We start from the raw sequence: 6,000 nt of genomic DNA, 5'->3' as shown, positions 1-6,000 counted from the left end.
CTGAGAAATTTTATCTTGGCACAGAGTATATACTGTCTAGATGTAAAAATTTGCCTTGGCCAAAATTTTATGTTTGAGTTTCCTTAATTGAATCAACGTCTTTAAGGTAATGGCATTCTTCAGAATCATTAACATATTAAGAGTGTTGAAGACATTGATCGTGACACTTTGATCAGCCACTCTCATCGTGAACTCTCCCTTATCACAATATATTAGGTTGCGCCCAATAACTAAGAAGGGACGCCCAAGAATAATAGGTGCATTTTTGTCTGTCTCACAGTCTAAAATAAAGAAATCTACTAGAAAGATAAACTTGTCCACTTAACAATTACATCTTCAATTCCGCCCTCGAGACGAACATATGATCGGTTAGGCAGTTACAAAATCACGGTGGTTGGTCGAGCATTCCAAGCTTAAAAATATGAACTTGGGCATCAGGTTTACGCTTGACCCCAAGTCACAAAGGGCTCTCCCAACATAGTTATCACCGATGAAACATGGTATAACAAAGTTGCCAGGATCTTTTTGCTTCGACGAAAGTTTATCAATACCAAAAATATTTTGTCATTGTGGCAACATTTTATACTCTTTCCACCTTTCTCTTTTTCGTGACAATGTCCTTCAATAATTTGACGTAGAAAGGCATCTGATCAATGGCTTCGAGTAGTGGAACATTGATATACAGCTGGTCGAGGACATCAACAAACTTTATGAATTGGATCTCGCTATTATGCTTCTTCAACCACTGAGGGAATGATGGTGTAGGTCTGACTTCATCTGTTGCAAGTGGGGGTGAAACTTTTCCTTGGCAATAAATTTCTCACCATCAGTATGATTACTTGTTGAAACCATGTCCTTTTCCTCTCTCCATGTAAATTTTGTGTTCAGCTTGACCTTAGATTCTTCTTGTGTAGTGCCTTGGCTAGAAATTTCTGGTTGTTTTCCCCCAAACTTATCATCAAGATTAATTTGGTTACCACTCCTAAGTGTAAGTGTAATTCATTTCTTCTTTCCATGAAGCTCAGTGACCTCAGTGTCACTAGGGAGACTTCCTGACGGACGAGAATGTATTGTCGTGGTAATTTTGCCCATTTAATTCTCCAAGGCTCTCAATAATGAACTTTAGCTTTGTAATATAGCTGATTAGCTTTGTAACAAAGCATTGATTCTTGATTGTCGATGAGTGTTCATGTATCAAGGTCTTTGTTGAAGAGATGAAATCTTTTATCGAGGCCATAAATTCTTGCAGTGAAGCTTCGAGGGAGCTAGAATTTGAGGAATATGCAAAACTCTTATTATTGTTTTGCCAAGGCATCTGTTGATGCTGAAAACTTGAATGTTCAGAGGCATTTTGCTTTGGCCTATTAAAATTGTTTGCATGGTTGTTGTTGTTCCCTTGATTACCCCAAGAAAAATTTAGAAGTTGTCATCCATAATTGTATGTATTAGAGTAGGAGTTGTTGATTTTATTAAAATTACCCACGAAATTGATGGACTCCTGGTTTTCTGGGCATTCACTCTCATGATGGTTTCCATGGAAAGAATGCATGTTGAGCTAGTTGTATTGATTTTTTCACCTCGCTGGAACACTGCAAATTGTTTAACATATTTGTTATAGCGGAAAGTTGGGCATCAATTGAATCCTTACCGTCAAGTTCATATGCCCCGAACACTTTCTTGTCTGTTCCAAGCCTTGTAGACGGGAATTGATAGTAGTTGTTGGATATCCGATAAAGGATGTCAAAGGCTTACTCAGGTGATTTGTCAAGCAGAGTGTCATTCGCTGAGGCATCACACATCATGCGAGTGGGTGCGTTGACTCCATTATAAAACATGCCGACTTGAGTCCAGTCGTGGAATACGTGGTTAGTGTACTTGCGAAGCAAAACTTTTATATATTTCCCAGCACTAGCACATAGATTCATCATCGCCTTGGCAAAAACTTGTAATGTCATTGCGGAGGTGGGTATTCATATTGGGAGGGTTATATTGAAGCAGAAACTCTTGCTTAAGTCAGCCCAAATTCCATGAGCCGAAGAGATCCATTAAACCAAGCTTTCGCTCAGTCGCGCAAAGTGTAAGGGAATAATTTTAGCTTCAAAACATCCTTGTGCACTCCTTGTTGCTTAAACGAGTCACATACTTCAAGGAAAACACGCACATGTGTCTAGCATCTTCATTAGGCAAGCCTCTAAACTAACCAATAGAATTGAACATGTTGAACTCACCGATTGAGTTCAAAGTGGGCTGCTGTATTCCGGTGCCATGATTCCAGGGTTAGATCATCGAGAATAGGATTTAAGTGATCTCGTATAGCTTTTGGCATTGCAGCATTTTGGGGAATATTATTCGTGCGACTTGGGATCTGCCTGATCTCCATAGGTTATCAGCCTGAAACTGCAGTTGATTCATAGTGCCTCTGGCACGCTGAGCACATTGCCTTTGTCTGAACAATCGCTCGATCTCAGGTTCGAATGGTAATATGATCCATCAGTAGATCTCCTGGTAATGCAACGACAACCTATAAAAGAAAATAAGAAAAGAAAAACACGTAAAACTAACTAAATAAAAAATGACAAGAAAATAAAAGTTGCTATGGCAAAAATTATCAAATTCCTCCAGTTGCAAATCCCATCAACGACGCCAAAAACTTGATTGCGTGTAAATGTATGTGTTGTGGCATGTAAATTTATGCAAGTATACACAATGATGCAAGTAATATAGTAGTGAGTGAGATATCGTCTCCACAAGGATGATGGAATTTTTTATGTTTGCTACAGCTAGAACTAAGTGTCACATTTAGTCATAAGATTATTGTCTAAAAAGAAAGCAAGCAGTATCAATGATATGAACAGATGGAAAAGTATTGTCGAGGCGAGAAAAATTATAAAATAAAGTGAGTAGAAAAGTTTGGTTGGGCAAGAAATATGCAAAGGTAAACAAATAAAAGAATTAAGGCAAATAAAAATGTTGAGTTTAATATATTCTAAAAACCTTACACAATCAGACTTCTTACGAAACACTTAGTTGGATTTTCTATGGCGAGAATTATTCTATGTCTAGGATGATTTAGTATGCTATGCTTACACTGCTCAACAAGATTTACTAGAATGTTCCTAGAACTTTTACTACGACAATACTACTCAACGTGAACTATTACCCTTGGTTTGTCAAACTGTTGCTGTACAATATCCCTCAGCGTAAACTGTAGCTTTTAGCTTATCTTACTCATGCATTTACCCTTTTTAGTCGAATGAAACCCTCTCCTTATCTCTAAAGTGGATTAGAACCTCACCATCCAAGATTAGTTCCATTGTTCACGTAGATCTAACCTATCTCTCTCAATATTATGTATCAACTCCTAGAAAAATGGCAATCTCTCAAAAGCTCTTACAGAGACTAAGAATGTTCTGCTGTGGCGCCAGATAGTCTCTCAAAATCTTACAGTGTCAAGCAAAAGATTAAATAGTGAATAAAATAAAACTTAGCATAAACAAACTTCATCATTCAGAACATCGAATAAAATATCATCCAAGCATCATCAACATCAAATAAAATAGTTTATGGTGTGGTAAATATCATCCCAAAATTTAATATTTAAGTAAAAGCACTTAATTGATATGGAAGCGGAGAAAAAAAGGAAGAAAAACTCCTAAAATAGAGCTATGTCGTGATATTTAGACCACCACCATTACTGCTCCAGCGACCAGCCTTTCTCGAGGGCTTATCGCCGCTCCAGCGACGCCTGGCTATGGAATACCAAGGACGATCGAGTGGGGATGGTAAAAAAGTGAGTTACTGCAACCGTTTACTCCAAGCCTCCTTTTAAGGTATATTCTCATCTCTCCTTTATGAAGAGATATAATGAGATGTTTATAATAGGAATTTCTAGGGTTTAGTTCTTTAAAAAATTTCCTAAATACCCTTGATGTCATACCCTTTTTGTAATAGTATAGCATTTTACGGTGGTCTCAAATTCCTTGATGTGCACATGAGTAGATTGGATAGCTGGCCAAGTACGTCAGCGTTTCATCTTATGATGCGTCAGACTTGCATATAAACTCACATGTAGAAAATTTGTTCCTCACTGTCATCTTCTTATGTTCTACTAGCCCTAGCAAACTATTTGTCTGGCAAATGAATTCTTCCTTTGTCATTTCATGCATTATCACATCAACAACACCTTTTCTCCTCATCAGCATCAGATAGTCAAATAAACTATCTTGGCAAAATTAACCACCACATGCATATATATCCTTAATGCAACAAATACAACTAAAATCCTAAATCAATGGCTTTAGACACTCATAACTTAAGTAAAAAGACACAAAACATAGACTTTTACGGAGTTATCAAGGAGCAAGATCAAGGGTCTTTTTTATGATGGGTTCTTGTCATATGTAAAAAAAGCTATAACCATGACTTCTGAAGAACATTCCTATTTCTTATATTCAATGAATTTAAAAAAATGGTTTTATTGCTCATAGCCTAAGTATGGTTTATTCATTAAACACTTAAAAGTTTGAGAAAATGAAGAAAGAACAAATTCAAACAAAATGTGATGCTTTCATATCAGAGCAATAAATCCACGGTGGATGGAAAAGGCATTCATATGTTCAGGTTGTTCACATCGCTTCATTCCTCTTTCTAAAATTATTATTATTATTTGACCTTCTCCACTACTTATGGATCATTTCTCGCACATAACAATGTCAGAGAAACTTTTAGTGGTAACTCCTAGCATATGTTCGATGTAGATGGACTTTTAGTTGGGGGTGCACTTGAGTTGATATGTCTCTCCACCTTTGTGCATATTGACGGAAGTTTTCATTGTGTTTAATCTCTATGTTTTGGAGAGTGACATAGTCAGCATCATGTTAGAAACATGCGGTAATGTTTTGAATGTTGTTACCATATCATTCCATGATCCTATCTGGCATGGTTAACTGATTGTACCATCTTGCAGCTGCTCTGATTAGATTGCTCAAAAGTATGAATATTAGCTTCTTATTTCTCACGAAACCAGTTATCCTATGACAGAACATCGTAAGATGCATGTCAGTGCAAGTTTTACCCTCATACTTTTCAAATTCTGGCATTTTGAATTTCGGAGGAAGAACCAGATCAGGTACTAAGCGCAGATCCCTTGCGTCTATCATCATGAGAGCTTTGTCCTCATAACCCTTTGAAAAAGTCTCACATCATCTTTCAGGTGCTCAGTATTTTTTCTTGCCCTATCTAACTCGTCCAAGTCTAGCATAGTATAATCTTCAGGGTTATTTTGAGGATTGGTTGTCGCATCTTGTGCCTTAGGGACCGATGAGTCCCATGATATCTAGATAACTTTTCAGGCGCAATGACTAGCTTTGGGTGGATTGTACCACTAAACATTTATAATTTTCTACTCATGGGAAGTTTGCAACAACCAGCCCAAAAAGTTTGTTCACTATTTCATTAACCATATTAGTTTGGCCTTGTGCTATTGAGTCCAACGTAGTTTTTTTTTGAATTATATCTTGTTGCAACTTCAACAAACAATCCTCCACTTGGTCATTTTGCTTCATTTTATCTTGTTTCTTCGATTGTTATGTGGATTCAATTTTTCTAGTGCTTGTTCATTCTCATAAAATAATTTTTATAAGTCCATCATGTTTAATAATGGATGCATAAAAAATTAGTAGAACAAGAAGTCGAGTCATTGATCCCAAAAGTGTTTGTTATAATAAATAACCTTCATTTAGACAAAAATGTTATTACAATGAGAAAAAAAACATTTAAAGGTACACTTGAGCCAATTCCTCTAAACTTTGGACAACATCTAGTAGGTTGACAAGTCTTCTTGCTTTACTGGTCACTGGTTGGATACCCAGCCTCGCTGCCCTAACTTCTCTTGTCAATCCATATAAGTGACGAGCCGTCTTCTGAACTTGCTCTAGAAACTCCTGAATGACTGCATCGCTTGCTTTCACCTTTCGTTTAACATGTTCCCATAAAAAATGA

The sequence above is a fragment of the Hibiscus syriacus genome, unplaced genomic scaffold (assembly GCF_006381635.1).
Source record: "Hibiscus syriacus cultivar Baekdansim isolate YM2019G1 unplaced genomic scaffold, ASM638163v2 tig00113725_pilon, whole genome shotgun sequence".
Lineage (NCBI taxonomy): Eukaryota > Viridiplantae > Streptophyta > Magnoliopsida > Malvales > Malvaceae > Hibiscus > Hibiscus syriacus.
The sequence above is the reverse complement of the archived record's forward strand: the minus strand, read 5'-3'. Positions refer to the sequence as shown.